Here is a 22,479-nt window from a genome sequence, read left to right on the forward strand (position 1 = left end):
TATTATTAATTAAAAAAAAAGTACTAGCAAAATTAATGGGACTAAAAGTTGATAAATTCCAAGGACTGGATGACCTACATCCTAGGGTTTTGAAAGAGGTGGCCATTGGGATAGTGGACACATTGGTTGTCATCTTCCAGAATCTATAGAATTTTGGAACAGTTCTTGCAGATTGGAGGATAGCAAATGTAACCCCACTATTTAAGAAAGTAGGGAGAGAGAAAACGGGGAACTACAGACCTGTTAGCCTCACATCAGTAGTTGGGAAAATGCTGGAATCTATTATAAAGGATGCAATAACTGGGCACTTTGACTCTGCCCAATCTTGCTATTAGTTTCTATGTGGCTTTATGAAGGGGAAATCCTGTTTGACAAACCTATTGGAGTTCTTTGAGGGTGTAACTAGTGGAGTAGACAAAGGGGAACCGGTAGATGTGATGTATCTCGCTTTTCAGAAGGCCTTCGATAAGGTCCCACACAATGTTGGTGAACAAAATTAGGGCACATGGAATTGAGTGTAATATATACTAGCATGGATTGAGAATTGGTTAACAGACAGAAAACAAAGTAGGGTTAAACGGGTCTTTTTCAAGATGGCAGGCTGTGACTAGTGGGGTACCGCAAGGATCAGTGCTTGGGTCCCAGCTATTCACAATCTATATCAATGATTTCGATGAGGGGACTAAATGTAACATTTCCAGATTTGCTGATGATGCAAAGCTAGGTGGCAGTGTCAGATGTGAAGAGGCTTCAAGGGGATCTGGATAGGCTCTGAGTGGGCAAGAACATGGCAGATGGAATATAATGTGGCTAAATGTGAAGTTATCCACTTTGGTAGAAAAAACAGAAAGGCAGAGTATTTCCTAAATGGTGAAGATTGGGGAATGCAGATGCTCAAAGGGACCTGGGTGCCCTTATACATGAGTCACTCAAATTGAATGTGCAGGTGCAACAAGCGATTAGGAAGGCACATGGTATGCTGGCCTTCATTACAAGAGGATTTGAGTACAGGAGTAAAGAAGTCTTATCCAATTATATAAGGCCTTGAGACCACCTGGCGTACTGTGTACAATTTTGGTCTCCTTACCTAAAGGGAGGGAGTGCAATGAAGGTTCACGAGATTGATTCCTGGGATGGTGGGACTGTTGTATGCGAAGAGATTGAGTTAACTAGGCCTGTAATCTCTTGAATTCAGAAGAATGAGAAGGGATCTCATTGTAGCATACAAAATTATTACAGGGCTTGATAGGTTGGTTGCTGGGAGAATGTTTGCCTTGGCTGGGGAGTCTAGAACCAGGGGCCACAGCCTCAGGATAAAGGGTAGGCCATCAGCACTGAGATGAGAAGAAATTTCTTCACACAGGGTGGTGAATCTTTGGAATTCTCTACCCCAGAGTGCTGTGGAGGCTCAGTCATTGGGTATATTCAAAAGAGAAGTTGATAGATTTCTGGCTAGTAAGGGCATCAAGGGATTTGGCGATAGGGCCGGTGAATGGAGTTGAGGCAGAAGATCAGCCATGATCTCATTGAATAGCAGAGCAGGCTCGAAGCACCAAATGGCCTACTCCTGCTCCTATTTCTTATGTTCTTATAGAACCTCTGAGTTGTTGAGCTTGGGATCACTCTTGAAAGAGCGTTCGACCAGCCCAACTTCTGCTTGGCTCTCCCCTCCACTGTCTGTGTAGGCAAGCACTGTGTTACTTTTATTCTCTTTTTTTAAGGGTGGGCCTGAGGCCAAATTATTGACGAGACCATTTAACCTATAGAGGTTCCCCTAAAACCTCAGTACCCAATGGAGCGTCGAGTTCTTTGTCTGAATTATTGAATGAAAGCCTGTGAAGGAATAAGCCATATAACCTATTCAGAAAAATACACCATTCTATGAAAGAATTCTGGCCTTGTTAAAACATGACAAACTGGATCTGGAAATCTAGAAACCTAACTATGAAAAAGCTGTGAAAGCATTCTGGCTATTGAGATGAGATAGTTGTTGACACTGAATCAATAACCTTATTGAAACAGAAGGTTAAAGGCTCCCGACAGTCTGAACCTTTTGTAATCAAACAATGGTTCACCCTGTACAAGGTGTTCTAATTTACACTTCGTAAAGAAGCACATAAAAGTAAGAAACATCTGCCTTTGTAAAAATGACCAAGTAAAACGCACCTGCCGTTACACCATTTTTTATGGTAAACTTAGAACACCTAGAGAAGAGACATAATTCTGTAATGCTACCAGCTGAGGTGACTAAGAATTGCAGTGGTCAGCTGAAAAATGATGAGATAATTAGCTTACATCAGCAGAAATCCTTAAAGGAAATATCACTGGAAAAGGGTATAAATATTGAACTCTCAAATGGGATAGTAGACTCGCTTTAAAAGGGCAAAGCGACTCTCTGCTTCAGAGGCGGCTCTAAGTCTCCAACTCCTTGTACCTCAGGGATCAAAGGTATTTGATTTTGGTGAATATCCTGTAGAACACTAAGAACTGTAAATGTAGCGAAGTTAAGATTTGAAAGTAAGGTTCTCTGATAATAGAATTGTAAGCTTTCTCTTTTTGGAACTGTTAATGTTGCGATTGACTCACAACTGTAAAGTACCTGTCGGTTCTTTAATAAATCTGTTTTAGAATTGTCTCACTTAAGACTTCTGTATCAAACTTGTGAACTCAATCTCTGTACACTCTTTGGTGAGGAATTGCAGAATCTGAGGGAGTTTTCTGGACCCTCATAATATCCATAACGTTAAAGTCTAGCTAAACTTATTAAAAGTGCTATCTGGAGGATGGTAAAATTTTCAGGTTGTTCCTTTCCTTTAGGGAGAGATAGTCCAGACCATTAGACCCAATTAAGCATCTTTAGGATTCGGTTACCTCAAACTTTAGTTGAAAGTAAACATCTGGGGTAGCCCTAAAGGGGCTAGGACTAGTAATTATCCCTTCCAGCCCTCCCCTACAGGGGTCTCATGATCTCATCCAATTTGTCTTATTATTTAATCTTTCTGAAGGTTCACCCTTTGGAATTTGTGTCTTATCTCCCTGGCCCCTATCCTTCCTGGCACAATTGGTACTAGTCCTGGCTGTGTAACCTTTCAATCATGAGGCCCAAGCCAGACCTGTCCCACTTCAGCTGGTCATTATCTCTTTCTTCTAGCAAATGGCTCCATCCTAAAATGGATACCTTAACCTCCTGCAATTCCTTTCATTCACCTTCCCTTTTATTCTTTCCTACCCTACCCTCTCTCCCTGCCCCTACACTTGCTTACTTCTCCAATGTTTTCCAGTTCTGACGAAGGGTCATCAACCTAAAACGTTAACTCTGTTTCTCTCTCTACAGATGCTGCCTGACCTGAGTATTTCCAGCATTTTCTGTTTTTATTTCAGATTTCCAGCATCCACAGTATTTTGCTTTTGTGTCCATTCATTCTATTGGGGAAAAATTCAGTTGATTTGTGCCTCCCGTTAGTGCCTTAATGGGGCGCAAAGCAACTAGTGCCCCTGCGAGGCAATGTTTGCACCGTTCATGAATTTAACTAGGCATTTTGCAGCGCCGCTAAACACTACTGCCACGATCTCCTGCGCTGGCAGATCATGACGTCAGTCAAGTGTGCAATGCCCTGGTAGTGCCCCGGACCGGATATTGAGTGGCACCCCCTGCCTTACTGCCTGCTGCTAGCAATGACAGGTTTGGGGGGAGCGTTTTGCAGTCAGGAAGGGACTGGGGGAGCGCTATTTAAAGGTGCCCGCTTCCTGCCTTTTTTTGCTGGTGACATTTTTGCACCACGCATTCTGAGAGAGAGACAGAGACTTCTGGAGAGATTCAATGCTGTGTGAAGGAGTTTTGGGTACTGAGCAGCACTTTGCAGGTTCATTTTGATTTTCCCTTGTATCGATTTAGAAGAGACTGTGGGGGCTGCACTCTGAGCTCTTTCCCTGGTTCTCTCCATTGTTCTTTCCAGCAGATTTGATGTACAGGCTCTCCCATGACTCCCTCCATATGCTTATGGAGGGAGTCACAGCATGCAGGGAGGTCCTCTTCCCTTCCCATGGGCAGAAGAGACCACCCCAGATCATCAATGCAGCCTGGTTGCACATTGCACAGGAGGACACAAGCAGGGATGTCGGCAGGAGGTCCAGGCTGCAATGGCGCAAACCTTTCAATGATCTCAGTAGATAACAACATTACTGCAAAGCTACATTCAACCTCCTCCTGCTGTGCTACTAATCATGTCCCAATCACTCTACCTTCCCTACCATACTCCTGCACATCCTTACTCACTCCAACTTACCTTGCACCTCCACCCATCCCTCTCTATCTGCATTATCACTTCCCCATCTCACTAGACACCCCTCACACTCCCCCTCATCCTCCTCTAATCAGACCAACTAGCACACAAAGGTAGGCACTTGGGTGTTTTAGCCAATGTTCGTGAAGTTTTACACAACAAACGGGAAACTGTTCAACCTCCATCACCTCCAGTCCAGATCCAAGGTCGTCCCATCCTCTGTCGTTGAATTACAGTATGCAGATGACCCTTGCGTCTGCGCTCACTCGGGGGTCGAACTCCAAACCATCGTCAACACCTTCACCAGAGCATAGGCCTTACACTAAACATCCATAAGACAAAGGTTCTCGATCAACCTGCCCCGCCACCCAGTACTGCCCCCCGATTATCAAAATCCGCGACAATGCCTTGGACAACACAGACCACTTTCCATATTTCGGGAGCCTACTGTCAACAAGGGCAGATGTCGATGACAAAGTCCAACACCACCTTCAGTGTGCCAGTGCAGCCTTCGGCCGCCTGAGGAAGAGAGTGTTTGAAGACCAGGGCCTCAAACCTGGCACTAAGCTCATGGTCTACAGAGCAGCAGTGATACCCACCCTGCTGTTTGCCTCAGAGGCATGGACAATGTACAGCAGGCACCTCAAAGCACTGGAGAGGTACCACCAACGCTGCCGCCGCAAGATCCTGCAAATCCATTGGCAGGATAGGCGCACCAACGTCTCCAGCATCGAAGCTTTGAACACGATGGGTCACATTGTCCGCATGCTTGATACAAGACTCCCAAACAAGCGCTCTACTCAAAGCTCCAGCATAGCAAGAGAGCCCCAGGTGGGCAGAGGACATGCTTCAAGGACAGCCTCAATGCCTCCTTGAAAAAGTGCAACATCCACATTGGCACCTGGGAATCCCTGGCCCAAAGCTGCACAAAGTGGAGGAGAAGCATTCGGGAAGGCACCGAACACTTTGAGTCTCTTTGCCGGGAACAAGCGCAAGGAGCGCACCCACCCGCCCCTTCAACCATCGTCTGCCCCACATGTGACAGAGACTGTGGGTCCCGCATTGGATTCATCAGTCACCTGAGAACTCATATTTTTAATCTGGAAGCAAGCCATCCTCGGTTCCGAGGGACTGCCTGAGAAGAAGTTTCTGTTAATGTGCTGTTAAACATTGAAATCTTTATTTTCAACACTTTGCGTTCTTGAACAGATTTGTGGGTACCTTTGGAAGCGGCTTGGTGAGTTGCAGTGAATAGTGAGACATAATGGTATCCCCCACAATGACGATGAGCATGCAAGCAATGGCTTGGGCATTGTAAGGATGCTTTATGGTGTTGGTGTAGGGTGGCACCAACCTGGCGCATCATGTGGCAGCCAGGGTGTACAGCATCAAGCGAAGTAAATCTGACCATGGTGAGGCCATCCCTGGTCGTGGTGGGATTCTGAGGACCAAGGTGAAATAGTTTCAAGAGCACTGATGCTGATGTAATAGATGGCAGGTGAAGTTGAGATGACAGAAGCAAATCTGTCAATGGTCAGAGAGGTTGTTCTAATGAGGTGGCACTGGATAGAGAGTTGGCTCTAAATACCTGTAAGCTGCATAAAGCTCAACCTGTCTTCCAAATGCAGTAAGCAACAGATTCTGAGCTTGGAAAGTGAACAGCCATGAGATGGGAGCTTTTAGACCACTTTTGCAGCTGTCAAATAATCAGATAATTTAATGCTAAATCAATTCTCGACCTGCTGAGCTGATATGATCCCCAAGCAGCTTATAACCCATGGGGGAACTCGTAAAATTGAAAGTTAAGTTTTTAAAATAGTATTTAAGTGCAAGTAAACAATCTCAATGATCTAAATTGCCTCCCCCACCGTTTGATTTCAACTCTGTTCAACGCTGATAGACCTGACATCTGGGAGATTAGCATGGAAGTGGGTGAACCTGCTGTCCCAAAAAAACAATTTTCCCACCCGACCACCACTGATCCTGCCCACATTTCCTCCCCCCCCCCCGCCACTAGTCACATCCTGCCAATTCGAGTACCTGCCTGTTATCCCTACTCTGTCTCCTGCCACTCAGCCAATTTCCTAACCAGGTCAATAATTTGCCTTCAATTCCATGGCCTTCTACCTTCGTTAACAGTCCCTTATGAGGGAATTTATCAAATGATTTCTGGAAGTCGCCTGTCCGCTACTTTAGTCACCTACTCAAGTTTGTCAGGCATGACCTACCTTTCACAAATCCATGTTCAGCTCTGATCAGCTGACAACGTTCGCGGTGCTCAATCACCTTATCCTTAATTATACTCTAGTAATTCCCCGACATCAGATGTTAGGCTAACTCATTATTATATAAGTGGATAGATTATCCAGTATAAAACATGTGAATAGCAAGAAATTACATACAAACATATGAATTAGGAGCAGGAGTAGGCCACTCGATTCAATAAGATCATGGCTGATCCGATTATTCCACATTCCCACCTACCTCCGATAATTTTTCACCCCCTTGCTTACGAAGAATCTATCTACTTTTGCCTTAAATATTCAAAGACTCTGCTTCCACCGCCCTCTGAGGAGGAGAGTTCCAAAGACTCATGACCCTCTGAGAAAAAAATTCTCCTCATCTGTCTTAAATGGGCGATCACTTATTTTTAAACAGTGACCCCAAGTTCTAGATTCTCCCACAAGATGTATGGGTTCGCAAAATCCCCTCAGCCCCCGAAGATCAGGAAATATTAATCCACATCGTGGACGAAGACTTTGTGTGATTTTAAATTGTCTCTGGGTTGGACAATGTTTTAAAACATACCCAGAACCGCAAAAGGGCTGTATTAAAAAGCTCGTAGGCTAGGCAGCACTTGGACACTGGAATCAAAGAATTTTGTGAAAATCGCACACTTTTTAAGATTGTTCATTTTATTAAAAGATGTACTCTTGAGTTTGGACTGTTTAAATTGCTCAGGGCATAAAAATGGTTGAACAGACCTAATGGAAACAAAATTTCAAAAGGACAGGCAGGCTGTTAGCATATGAATGGAGCCCGAGCTGTCAGTCACCCTGTGGTACTGGGTGGGTCCGGTAACCTCCTAGCTGCTTGTTTGCACTGGGGAGTAGCCCGTTTGAATCTGCCAATCAAAGGCAGTTCGGGAAGTTAGATAATCGATTTGTTTACAGAAAATGCTACAAGGATGTTTGCACAAGGGATTATCCACTTCTGACTGCGGTTTCAGTGACCACAAGACAATGGGTTTATGTTTACACACCTCCCAAGCTGTCTACATAGTAATACAACTCCAATCATAAGAACATAAGAACATAAGAAATAGGAGCAGGAGTAGGCCAATCGGCCCCTCGAGCCTGCTCCGCCATTCAATAAGATCATGGCTGATCTGATCCTAACCGCCAATCCACTATCACAGAACCATCTCCTGAATCTAGTAATACAACTCCAATCATAAGAACATAAGAACATAAGAAATAGGAGCAGGAGTAGGCCAATCGGCCCCTCGAGCCTGCTCCGCCATTCAATAAGATCATGGCTGATCTGATCCTAACTGCCAATCTACTATCACAGAACCATCTCCTGAATCTAACAGAATTAGTCACACGAAATAGGAGCAGGATCAGGCTACACGGCCCTTGGGCCCGCTCCGCTACCCACAGAGCCATGTCCGATCCGAATCTAGACTCATGTCCAAATTACTGCCCGCTCCCCGTAACCCTTAATTCCCTTTACTTCTAGGAAACTGTCTATTTCTGTTTTAAATTTATGTAATGATGTAGCTTCTACAGCTTTTTGGGGCAGCATATTCCATGGACCAACCACCCTCTGAGTGAAGTAGTTCCTCCTCATCTCAGTTTTGAAAGAGCAGCCCCTTATTCTAAGACTATGCCCCCTAGTTCTAGTTTCACCCATCATCGGGAATATCCTCCCCGCATCCACCCGATCCAACCCCCTCACAATCTTATATGTTTCAATAAGATCGCCTCTCATTCTTCTGAACTCCAATGAGTAGTGTCCCAATCTACTCAAACTCTCCTCATATGTCCATCCCCTCATCCCCGGGATTAACCGAGTGAACCTTCTTTGTACTGACTCGAGAGCAAGTATGTCTTTTCTTAAGTATGGACACCAAAACTGTACGCAGTATTCCAGGTGCGGTCTCACCAATACCTTGTACAACTGAAGCAATACTTCCCTATTTTTATATTCTATCCCCTAGCAATGAAAGCCAACATTCCATTGGCCTTCTTAATCACTTGCTGCACCTGCATACTAACCTTTTGAGTTTCATGCACCAGGACCCCCAGATCCCTTTGTACTTCAGTACTTTCAAATTTCTTGCCATTAAGATAATAACTTGCTCTACGATTTTTCCTGCCAAAGTGCATAACCTCACACTTTCCAGTATTGTATTCCATCTGCCAAATCTCTGCCCACTTACTTAGCCTGTCTATGTCCCCTTGCAGGTTTTTTATGTCTTCCTCACTCACTACTTTCCCTCCCATCCTAGTATCATCTGCAAACTTTGATATGCTACGCTCGGTCCCTTCCTCCAAATCGTTAATATAGATTGTAAAGAGTTGGGGACCCAGCACTGACCCCTGCGGAACACCACTAGTTACTGATTGCCAGTCTGACAATGAACCATTTATCCTAACTCTCTGCCTTCTGTTAGATAGCCAATCCTCTATCCATGCCAGAATATTACCCCCAATCCCGTGATTTTTTATCTTAAGCAATAATCTTTTGTGTGGCACCTTGCCAAATGCCTTTTGGAAGTCTAAATACACTACGTCCACTGGTTCCCCTATATCCACCCTATATGTTACTTCCTCAAAGAACTCCAGCAAATTTGTCAAACATGACTTCCCCTTCATAAAACCATGCTGACTTTGTCCTATTAAATTATTATTATCCAAATGTCCTGTTACTGTCTCCTTAATAATGGACTCCAAAATTTTACCTACCACAGATGTTAGGCTAACCGGTCTATAGTTTCCAGCCTTCTGTCTGCTGCCCTTTTTAAATAAGGGTGTTAGCAGTTTTCCAGTCTGCCGGGACCTTTGCTGAGTCCAGGGAGTTTTGGAAAATTATTACCAATGCATCCACAATCCCTACCGCCACTTCCCTCAAGACCCTAGGATGTAAGCCATCATGTCCAGGTGATTTATCCGCCTTGAGTCCCATTATTTTACCGAGTACCACTTCCTTAGTGATTTTGATCATGTTTAGCTCCTCCCCGCCTATAGCCCCCTGTTTGTCCAGTGTTGGGATATTCTTAATGTCCTCTACTGTAAAGACTGATCCAAAATATTCATTCAGTGATTTTGCCATCTCCATATTTCCCACCATTAATTTCCCGGTCTCATCCTCTAAGGGACCAACATTTACTTTAGCCACCCTTTTTCTTTTTATATAACTATAAAAACTCTTACTATCTGTTTTTACATTTTTTGCTAATTTACTTTCATAATCTATCTTCCCTTTCTTAATCAATCTTTTTGTTATTTTTTGCTGTCTTTTAAAGTTTTCCCAATCCTCTATCCTCCCACTAGATTTGGCTACCTTATATGCCCTTGTTTTTAGTCGAATACTATCCTTAATTTCTTTACTTAGCCACGGGTGGCTGTCTTTTCTTTTACACCCTTTTCTTCTCAGTGGAATATATATTTTTTGGAAGTTGTAAAATAACTCCTTAAATGTACACCACTGATCATGTATCATCTTACCCTTTAATCTATTTTCCCAATCCACTCTACTCAATTCCGCTCTCATACCTTCATAGTCTCCTTTATTCAAGCTTAGCACGCTTGTTTGAGATCCAACCTTCTCACCCTCTAATTGAATATGGAATTCAACCATGTTATGGTCACTCATTCCAAGGGGATCCTTTACTAGGACATTTTTAATTAATCCTGTCTCGTTACACAGGACCATATCTAAGGTTGCTTGCCCCCTGGTCGGTTCATAGAAACATAGAAACATAGAAGATAGGAGCAGGAGTAGGCCATTCGGCCCTTCGAGCCTTCTCCGCCATTCAACGAGATCATGGCTGATCATCCAAACCCTAGCACCCGGTCCCTACACCGACAGCCATCCCACACAAGCCCTATCCCTGTAACCCCGTAACCCTATGTATTTAATCCCCCCTAACACTAAGGGCCAATTTTTTTATCATGGCCAATCAACATAACCCGCACATCTTTTGACTGTGGGAGGAAACCGGAGCACCCGGAGAAAACCCACGCAAACACGGGGAGAATGTGCAAACTCCACACAGACAGTCGCCCGAGGCCGGATTTGAACCCGGGTCCCTGGCGCTGTGAGGCAACAGTGCTAACCACTATGCCACCGTGCTGCCCACGGTTCAGTTACATACTGCTCAAGAAACCCATCCCTAATACACTCAATGAGCTCATCCTCAAGGCAGCCCTGCCCAATTTGATTTGTCCAATTAATATGATAATTAAAATCCCCCATAATTATAGATGCTCCCTTATTACAAGCCTCAACTATTTCCTGATTGATACTCCGTCCAACAGAGTTGCAACTGTTTGGAGGCCTATAGACTATGCCCACTAGTGTTTTTTTCCCCTTATTATTCCTTATCTCCACCCAAACTGTTTCATTATCCTGATCTTTTGACCCAATATCATTTCTCTGTATTACAGTGATTCCTTCCTTTATTAACATAGCCACCCCACCTCCCCTTCCTTCCTGCCTGTCCTTCCTGATCGTTAAATAACCTGGTATGTTTAATTCCCAGGCATTGTCACCCTGCAGCCATGTTTCTGTAATGGCCACAAGATCATACCCATATGTACTTATTTGTGCCATTAACTCGTCTATTTTGTTACGAATGCTACGTGCATTCAGATAGAGAACTTTCAAATATGTTTTGTGACACTTAGTTCCTGCTTTTGCCTTTTTTATTACTTTACCTTTTACTCCATAACTTCTGCCCCTTCCTGACACGCTCTGGTTTTTAATTTCCCCACTGCTACCTAAGTCTATGACCTTCCCTGTTGTCATTTTTATTATTTGCTGTCGAGGAACCTCCCCCCCCCCCGCCCATTAGTTAGTTTAAAGCCCTCTCTACAGCCCTAGTTATATGATCCGCCAGGACTCTAGTCCCAGCACTGGCCAAGTGAAGCCAGTCCCAACGGAACAGCTCCCTCCTGCCCCAGTACTGGTGCCAGTGTCCCAGGAAGCAAAACCCATTTCTCCCACACCAGTCTTTGAGCCACGCATTTAACTCTCTAATTTTATTTGTCCTAGCCAAATTCGCTCGTGGCTCAGGTAATAATCCAGAGATTATTACCCTTGAGGTTCTGTTTTTTAATTTGACCCCTAGCTGCTCATACTCCTTTAACAGAACCGGCTTCCTAGTCCTATCTACGTCGTTTGTACCAACATGGACCACGACAACTGGATCCACCCCTTCCCACTGCAAGTTTCTTTCCAGCCCAGAGGAGATGTCCTTAACCCTGGCACCGGGTAGGCAACACAGCCTTCGGGACTCTCGCTCTCGGCTGCAGAGAACTCTATCTATCCCCCTAATAATACTATTCCCCTACCACTTCAACATTTCTATTTACTCCCGCCTCTTGAATGGCCCCCTGTTCCACGGTGCTGTGGCCAGGTTGCTCATCCTCCTTGCAGTCCCTCCAGAATGAATGAAGACACATCAAAACTGCAGCTTTACATTCAAAGCTCAACACAGAAGAGACATTTGGACTGAGGAAAGGAACCGTTTAAAATGAATGGGTTTGAATCACCCATTACTGGACAATGGGGACAGTTGGATCCCTTTTGTTTTAGCCCATAAACCTCCGGATCTGGGCGGGAACATTTCGGCCCCAAAATTGGGGTATAAGCGATAGCTTCTCGGAAGCATCTCTCTCTCTCTCTCTCTGGCCTGCCTCCATGTGCCTCTACAGCATGGGAGTCTGTCTGAAGAAGTAAGAACAGCAGCAGTTTACTTTTAAAACACTGGGGTGTTTCTTTACTTTGGGGCAGTGAAGATCTAAGTTTCGCAGGGCATGGAGCTGGCATTGCAGTGGTGAGCATATATTTTTCTGGCCTTCCACAAGGCAACTTAGGATAGGCATAAGGGTGGGAGTAAAGTGGGAATTTCATTAGAAATTGTGATTTTAGTCATTTTCCCTCATTGTGTCCGTTTTTCCTCCCCTATTTAAGCAATTTTACTGTGATTACTTTGATCATGTGGTGTAGTTTCTTTAGTTAATAAAATTTGACTTTCTTGCATCCAGACCATTTGTCCGTTTTTAATATCATTAATTATAAGTTCCTCTAGTCAGGACTGGAAGGGATGGTTTAGCGATATGAAACTGCTGATTGGAATTGGTCACAGTGCAGTGGCAAAAGGCTGCCTGACCAGGTAAATTACCGTAAACCAGGTAAAGGATGCCCCCCTACAAAGAGAAAACATCCTCTCCACATCTACCCTGTCCAGACCTCTAAGGATCTTATGTTTCAATCAAGTCACCTCTTACGTTTCTAAATTCCAGCAGATACAAGCCTAGCCTGTCCAACCTTTCCTCATAAGACAACCCGCCCATTCCAGGTATTAGTCTAGTAAACCTTCTCTGAACTGCTTCCAACGCATTCACATCCTTCCTTAAATAAGGAGACCAATAATGTACACAGTACTCCAGATGTGGTCTCACCAATGCCCTGTATAACTGAAGCACAATTTCCCTACTTTTGTATTCAATTCCCCTCGCAATAAACAATAACATTCTCTTGGCTTTCCTAATTACTTCCTGTACCTGCATAGTAACCATTTGCGATCCATGCATCTCAGAGCTCTGCAATCTCTCACCATTTAGATAATATGCTTCTTTGCTATTCTTCCTGCCAAAATGGACAATTTCACATTTTCCCACATTATACTCCATTTGCTAGATCTTTGCCCACTCACTTAACCTTTGTAGACTTCTTATGTCCTCTTCACAATTTACTTTCCTACCTATCTTTGTCATCAGCAAATTTAGCAACCATGCCTTCGAGCCCTTCATCCAAGTCATTTATATAAATTGTAAAAAGTTGAGGTCTCAGCCTGACCCCTGTGGCACACCACTCATTATAACTTGCCAATCAGAAAATGACCCATTTATACCTACTCTCTGTTTCCTGTTAGCTAGCCAATCTTCTATTCATGCCAATATTTAACCCCCTACACCATGAGCTTTTATTTTCCGCAATAACCTTTGATGTGACACCTTATCAAATGCCTTCTGGAAATCTAAGTACAGTACATCCACCAGTTCCCCTTTATCCACAGCACATGTTACTTCCTCAAAGAACTCCAATAAATTGGTTAAACATGATTTCCCTTGCACAAAACCATGTTGACTCTGCCTGATTAATTTGAACTTTTCTAAATGCCCTGCTATAACACCTTTAATAATAGCTTTGAACATCTTCCCTAGGACAGATGTTAAGCTAACTGGCCTGTAGTTTCCTGCTTTCTGTCTCCCTCCCTTTTTGAATAAAGGAGTTATATTCACTATTTTCCAATCTAATGGAACCTTTCCCAAATCTAGGGAATTTTGGAAAATTAAAATCAACGCATCAACTATCTCACTAGCCACTTCTTTTAAGACCCTAGGATGAAGTCCATCAGGAACCGGGGACTTGTCAGCCTGCAGCTCCAACAATTTGCTCAGTACCACTTCCCTGGTGATTATAATTTTCGAGTTCCTCCATCCCTTCCATTTCCTGATTTACAGCTATTTCTGGGATGTTACTTGTATCCTCTATAGTGAAGACCGATGCAAAAAAACCTGTGCAATTCCACTGCCATCTCCTTATTTTCCATTATTAATTTCCCCAGACTCACTTTTTGTCGGACCAATGCTCACTTTGTTAACTCTTTTTAAAATATCTATAGAAACTCTTACTATCTGTTTTTATATTTCTAGCTAGCTTTCTCTCGTACTCTAATTTTTCTCTCCTTATTAATCTTTTAGTCATTCTTTGCTGTTTTTTATATTCTGTCCAATCTTCTGACCTACCACCCATCTTTGCACAATTATATGCTTTTTCTTTAAGTTTAATGCTATCTTTAACTTTTTTAGTTAACCACGGATAGTGGGTATTCCCCTTGGAATTTTTCTTCCTTGTTGGAATGTATATATTCTGTGTATTTTGAAATATCCCCTTAAATATCTGCCACTGCAATTCTATTGATCCCTTAACCTAATTTGCCAGTTCCATGCACATCACAGAGGTGTCATTAGAACAACCTTAGATAATCTGCTTGCCTTCATTCAGGAAGTAACATCCAAGGTGACTGTGGTAAGCCATATGACATGTTGTATGTAGATGTCCAGAAGGCATGTGACAAAATTCCACACAAAAGGCTATGAATTAAGTGCAGGAAAGGTCCAAGTGGGGAGCCCTAGGGATTGGAGTTGGGGCCATTACTGTTTTTAGTTTTCATCAATATCTTGGATTCTAAAGCACAATGCAAACTGATCACATTTGCAGATGATTGTCAAACTATGAGGGCCAGTAGAATTGAATTATGCAGCTCAGAAATTACAAAATGAGTTGGATATGTGAGCAGAATAATCATATGAAGATAAATATAGACAAATATTAGAGGGAGTGCAACAAAGGTTCACTAGACTGATTCCTGGAATGAGGAGATTGTCCTATGATGAGAGATTGAGTAGACTAGGTCTATATTCCCTAAAGTTTAGAAGAATGAGGTGATCTCATTGAAACATACAAAATTCTTACAGGGCTTGACAGGGTAGATGCAGGGAGTGTCCAGAACTCGGGGTCACAGTCTGAGAATAAAGGGTCTGCCGTTTGGGATTGAGATGAGACATTTCTTCACTCAAAGGTTTGTATATCTTTGGAATTCTCTACCCCAGGGGGCTGTGGAGGCTCAGTCGTTGAATATATTCAAGACAGAGATCAATAGATTTTTGGATACTAATGGAACCAAGGGATATGGGGATAGTGCGGGAAGGTGGAGTGGAGGTAGAACAGCAGCCATGATCTTATTGAATGGCGGAGCAGGCTTGAACGGCCGAATGGCCTATTCCTGTTCCTATTTCTTATGTTCTTATTAAGTACTATGCATTGGAAGGAAAATGGGCAATGCATGCATTCCATGAGTCTTTAAATACCTAAAAATGAGCTTGAAAAAGGCCCAGGCACCTTAATAGACTGAGCACTCGCAATTCCAAACATTGCAGATAAGCAATCAACAAAGTCAATAGAATGTTGAACTAGATTGTCAAAACAATGGAATATGTCCGAGGAAGTCATGATCAAACTGTATGTGCTCTGATCAGACCACATCTTCAGCACTGTGTCCAGTTCTGGTTGCGAAACACAAAGTGGTGGAAGCATTGCAGAGAAGAGCCACAAGTCAGATTCCAAGTCTAAGAGGTCTCAGTTATGAATGACCACTGTTGAAACTTGGGTTATTCAGTCTTGGAAAGAAGATGTGTTAGAGATGATCTTACAGAGGTGTTGGAAACAAGTAATGTATGTTGCAGTAACAAAGACGTTAAAAGAAAACAAAAAGGAAAAAAAAACAAATGGATGGGACGTTGATCTCAAGATCAAAAGGAGGAAGTAACAAAAGTGAGATATCGGTGTCTGACATAGCAGGGGTATGCAAACAATTAAAGTGACAGATAACTAAGAATGATGGTTGATCACACATGCAGGAAAGGAGAAAAATGTAGTTTTCAGACATATACTTCAAACTAGATAGAAAGGAAATAGTTATATGCATATGGCTTTGAAATATCCATGTTATCATCTCCAGCTGTGCTGCCTGTGGGGAGAAGAAGTTCTAGTTGGCACACAGCGCCAAGGAAAAGGTACCAAAAGATTGTGCAAATCTTGCATTGTGGGATTCAACCTAGGAGTTTTGGAGTTCCTCTTCAGTAACTTGCTCAGTTCCCCAGGCTAGTACACTCTGGGCTGTAAGTATTGTTTAAAACAGAGAATTAACGATTACTTCTCTATAATCATCCTTGTTTGGTTTCTTGAATTGACAAAGAACTAAGAGCCATTCTGCAACAGAGAAACACAAAACTATAAATGGTATGGAGGAAGTAAATCCAGAAAATTACTTATAATTAAACTGAGAGAGTAGAATAAGACATCCTAAGATTTAAACTAGTAAAAGACAAATTTTGGACCGATATTAAGAAGTCTTTCTTTATGCATCATAGGAATGCAGAGCTTACAACTAAAGCAGAATTATCAACCCTTGATATGAACTTTCAAATGGAGTAGTAGAAGTATATACCCTGGGATCACTTATGAACCAATTGGAAGCTGTAATGGGGCTTTAGGGTCATTCTGGATGGATGAGCTGAGATGGGTTAAATGGCCTCTCTCATCCATAATTATCTTGTGATCTTGTGATTACAGATCTCTGCCATCTTTTCCAATTGATGAAGCCCACTTTGTGACTGAAAATTATGCATTACCATCAGGAAGTATACCCTTGTGTTTCTTTATATAAAATCGCATATAGGTATTGAGGGATAGAAATTCATTATAGCCCAGGAATGGGTGGTATCATTAGAAAAGTTGGAGAATTAGTGGCAGGCATTAATGCTTTAGACTGCACACAAAATTAATGCTCAATGCTCAAATAAATGATTGGAGCACTAATTCAAGTCTTAAAGCCCAAGCTCATTGGGGTTACACTCAAAGGGTGGACCAATATTGCATGCAGTCTAATCACAAGTCATCATTGCCACAGGCTTTTTCCAGTTCTTAAAGGGGAGGTTCATTGATGCTGCAGAACCTCATTCAGAGCATTGCTGGCTGTGCAGCTGCCTCAGCAAGCAGCAACAGGTCAAGGATAATGAGTCAGACAACTGAAGCAGCTGTACTCATGGCCCATCCACACCCCAGGAGAGAGCTTGCAGATTCTGCGATCAAGCTTATGAGGCGTTAGTGTTCACTGTGGAGAGACGGAGGGCAGTGCTCTACCCAACAAGTGGTAGGAGGCCCTCACCGCAAGTCTTCCGTACTCTGGGTGCAGGAGGTGGCAGAGTTCTGTGACCACCTCCTTGGTGAAGCAGAACCTTCTAATGCACTGCTTCTCACTTAATTGGTGGTAGAAGTGCTCTCAGAATACCCTCGGAGGGCACGGCCTCCTGTTGAGAGCCCTGATGGCTCTCACTCTCCCTCTGGCCACATGTTCTATTCTTTCTCGCTGCCTCTGCTCCCTCCGGTGTAGATCCTGGAGGGCTAGGTCTACTGCCAGTACAGCCCCCATTAATGTAAGCAAAGTGTAGCAGTTTGATTTTTTTTAAGAATAAATGTAGCTACTTTTTAGTTCCCACAACACTCCTGATACAAAATAACATTTAAATTACTGAATTAGACTGTTACACAATGTGAAACTGACAAGAAAGCATTGAAAGTCCACTAACCTACAGCTGCGACTCATTACTCATGATCCCTTTAAATAATGTCCCTGCAGCCGACTTCCGGCTGCTTCACGCCAGCTCTCCCTGTTGCTGTTTAGTCGAGGCGCTAAGGTAGGTGGCAACAAACAAATTCACACATCAGGCAGCCAGTGAGGGCTGCACACTCACTGATGTCATGATCTGCCTGGCGTTGAAGTCCTCGGTGGTACCTCTTACTGGTGCCACAGCAGGGGGGCTAGATTTGCCATGCGCCGCTGGATTCACCTCGCCCTGGTGTGACTGCAAAAGCACCCGGTTACTGCTATCTGCTGACGCTAACAGGAGGCTCTAAGGTTCTGAATTTTTCCCTCTGAATATTTAACTAAAGATTTATTTACAAGGAATTTGGGTGTACATGGTACATTCGCCCCTAATACATACATGTAGGACGCGATTTTACGAACCTTGGCAGGTCCCTGGCGGGCGACGTCGGCGGTGGGTCCCAAACCTGCTGTTGGCTACATCCCAGCCTCTGAAATGAATTTACCCTGATTGGGCTTGTTAGAGGAAGTGGGTCTGATGACGCCATTTGATAATGCGTCATTAGCCGGTTTCCTTAAAGGGACCATGCCCAACTTTTTTTTTGACATTTGTGCTGTCAGTGTTCTACAGCATATGGAGGGAGACACAGCATGCAGGGAGGTCCTCTTCCCTTCCCATGAGTGAAAGAGACGTCCCTAGGAGATCAACACAGCCTGATTGGACATTGCCGAGGAGGGCACAAGCAGGGATGTGGTCAGGAGGACCTGGGTGCAGTGCCGCAAACTTTTCAATGATCTCAGTAGATCATGAAAAGCTCGTACAAAGCCACACTCAAACTCATCCTGCTGTGCCTCTCATCACATCCCATCACTCTGCCTTCCCTACCCTACTCCTGCACATCCTTACTCACACCAACATACCTTGCACCTCCATCCATCCCTCTCTATCTACACTATCACATCCCCATCTCACTAGCCACCCCTCACACTCACCCTCATCCTAGTGCAATCATACCAACTAACAACCCATAAGGGTAGGCACTTGGGTGTTTTATGCAATGTTCATAGCACATTAACAGAAACGTTACATCAAACATTCAAACCTTTATTTTCAAGACTTTGCATTCTTGGACAGATTTGTGTGCACCTTTGGAAGTGTCTTAGTGAGTTGCAGTGAATGGTGAGACATAATGGTAACCCCCGCAATGGTGATGATTGTGAAAGGAATGGCTTGGGCATTGTAGCGATGCTTTATGGTGCTGGTGTGGGGTGGTGCCAACCTGGTGCATCATGTGACAGCCAGGGTGTACAGCATCAAGTGAAGTAAATCTGGCCATGGTGAGGCCATCCCTGTCATCCCGGGCAGCAATGTGGTTGGGTGCTGATGCTCTATGTCCTGTGCAGCATCAGCTGATTGAGGAGAAGCTTTGTGTTGTTGGAGCTGCTGGTGTGTCTGGTGATGCTGGTTTTGGGGCTGATCGTGGTGGGATTCTGAGGACCAAGGTGAGAGAGTTTCAATGGCACCCATGCTTACGGAATAGATGGCAGGTGAAGTAGAGATGACAGAAGCAATCTGTCAATGGTTGGAGAGGTAATGAGGTCAGACTAGATGGAGACTTTTGTAAAGACTTGCAGCATCCTGAATCTGTAGTGAAAATGCAGTTTGGAGAAGCTAGTGGTTAAGGGAACATTTCTCAATCCGCTGGGAGCTTTGACTTGACATTTGAAACTATCAACTCATCAGCTGATTCAATGGCCACTGACCTCCCGCCTCTACTTCACAGCCAAGGTCTAGGCACAGTGGCAAACCAGTGGATAACCTGTCAAATCCAAAAGGCTGGGTAAAATACATTGATAAGTGGCTGTAAACAAGCCACTAATGATTTTAATTGCCTCCTTAGCCGCTGCCTGTCGGGTCTGCTCAGTGTTGACAGACCCGACATTTGGTAAAGGCGCGTGGCGGTGGGTTCACAGCGGGGTCCTGACCCACTGGAGAGAAAGAACTTTCCCACCCGACCCGCCACTGATCGCACCTGCTGACTCCCCCCGTAAAAGCCAGCCCTTAAATACAGTTCAGTGTGAAAGGGGGAAAAATTCGGTATCGCCCCGTTTGGGGCGCAATTATCGGCCGTGCGCAAAGTTTAGCACCTGGCGCTAATTATCACCTCCGACAGCAAACTTAGTTTTTATCGCCCCTGGAGGTGATTGGAGCGCTAAATCAGGTGCTTCACACCTGTCTTAAGGCGCAAAGGCCGAGGAGCGAGGCGCTACCCCAGAGTGCTGGTGAAGCTCATGTGATGTCAGTCAGCAATGGAACACAGACACAATGACGCCGGTCAGTTCTTAAAGGGGAGGGTTGATCTTGCTCTCCATCCACATCCTGCTCATTGCAGCCTTGAACCTCGGCCTGGAGAGACCTGTACATCAAATCTGCTGGAAAGAACAATGGAGAGACCCAGGGAAAGAGCTCAAAGTGCAACCCCCACAGTCTCTTCTAAATCGATACAAGGAAGGGCAAATCAAAATGAACCTGCAAAGTGCTGCTCAGTACCCAAAACTCCTTCACACAGCATTGAATCGCTCCAGAAGTCTCTCTCTCTCTCTATTTTAGAATGCGTGGTGCAAAAATGTCACCAACAAAAAAAGGCAGGAAGCAGTCGCCTTTAAATAGCATCCCCCAGTCCCTTCCTGACTGCAAAATGCTCCCCTCAACCTGTCGTTGCTAGCGGCAGGCGGTAAGGCAGGGGGCGCCACTCAATATCCAGTCTGGGCGCTACCGGGGCTTTGCGAACTCGACTGACGTCACGATCTGCTGGCGCAGGAGATCATGGCGGTAGTGTTTAGTGCCACCGCAAAATGTCTGGTCAATTCCGTGAGTGGCGCAGACATCGCCTCGCACGGGCGCTAGTTGCTTTGCGCCCCATTAACGCCCTCTTACGGCACTAATGGGAGGCGCAACCCAACTGAATTTTTCCCCCAAAATCTCTAGGGGTAATTTTAACTTTGTGTGATAGGTTAAAATGGGTGATAGCGAATCGGCAGCCCCTTTTACATCTCGCCCCATATTTATTTTCACTGAAGTCAATGGAAATAAAACTTGCGAGAAATGTAAAATGGGCTGCCAATTCATATTTGCCTGTTTTACACTATCGTACAAAATCAAAATGACCTCCTCTGTCAGCCATAAGGGGACTACATGAAATGCATTCAAATAATTTAGTTATGAGCAGGCATAGGTCTGCAAAAAAAATTGATCACAAATGAACACTAATGTGACCTAGTCAGTCATTGAGACTGTTGTGGAGAAAGATCATTCTGAATACCCTTTTGAGATTCAGGGAAGCCATACAATGTTCCTGTTAAGGCTGCACAGCACTCTGGGGGTCCCGTGCAGGCCGGTCACCGGCTTTTGAATGGATAAACCGCGTACTCATGGAAATTTGAATGGGTCGCGGAACCAAAAAAAAATTAAAGGGAACATTGAGGCACAGTAGAGAGAGCCTTATTCTGCCGCGAGCCTGACTTGGGTGTGTTCCATTATTGATTCTGTGGAGACAGATTTTCCTGTTCCTGGGGGTTTTGGATCAGCTGGGTGCAATGAATACAGGAAAATCAGGCAGAGAGGTGTGAGCACTGTGAGGAAGGCTTCCTGATTTTCTGTCCATTTAAGTTAATGGGTGGAAAATCGAATAGGTTCTGTAAACATTTGAGCTTGTCCTTGTCCAATTTTTGCTGTATTCAGGCAATCCAATCAACTCAAGGATATGAACAGGAAAATCAGCTCTGGGCTTCTAAATTGAAATATTGTTTGATTTCTTACTGCTGATATCCCTCATCTTGAGAAGCACAAACAGATCCACATATATGAATGCTTGTTCTAGTTTTTGGTTTGTTAAATATATGAAATTGGCATTATTCAGCTAGGTAATAGTATGCTGTCAAAACCCTGCTTCACAAACTGCATTTAGAAGTATAGCTTTCAAAAATGAATCAATTGCAAACATTTGCATCAAGATTTAACAACAGAAAAATGTCTCTTAAGCTTCCTTTTAAAATACCAATCTTCATTCCTCAAGTGTAACTTGCTCTACAAGGTTTCTTACAAACTGTACCCATGTGATACTGTTAGAACATGTTACCTGTAGAATGTAGATTTGAATTCAGGGCAGACTAATGGGACAGAAATCACAGAAACCCCACAGTGCAGATAGAGGCCATTTCAGCCCATCGAGCCTGCACCGACACATATCCCACCCAATCCCCGTAACCCCTACACCAACACATATCCCACCCTATCCCCGTAACCCCACGTATTTAATCCCCCTAACACCACGTATTTAATCCCCCTAACACTAAGGGTCAATTTATCATAGCCAATCAACCTAACCCGCACATCTTTGGACTGTGGGAGGAAACCGGAGCACCCGGAGGAAACCCACGCAAACACGGGGAGAATGTGCAAACTCCACACAGACAGTCGCCCGAGGCCGGATTCGAACCCGGGTCCCTGGCGCTGTGAGGCAACAGTGCTAACCGCTATGCCACCGTATCTTCTTTCTCCAATGGCTCTTCAGGGGCCTAATTAAAATTGATTTGATCAGTCTCTCAACCTAGCTCCCATTGGGCATACATCCATAGCACAAAGCTGCTTAAGGTTAGCACTAATGCAAGTCAGAGAGGTAGAAGGATGGATAGTGTGGGGAATGAAAATGCACACTATTTGCAGTGGGA

This window comes from Somniosus microcephalus, chromosome 9 (assembly GCF_052327205.1).
Source record: "Somniosus microcephalus isolate GS21.2 chromosome 9, FLI_Smic_1.0, whole genome shotgun sequence".
Lineage (NCBI taxonomy): Eukaryota > Metazoa > Chordata > Chondrichthyes > Squaliformes > Somniosidae > Somniosus > Somniosus microcephalus.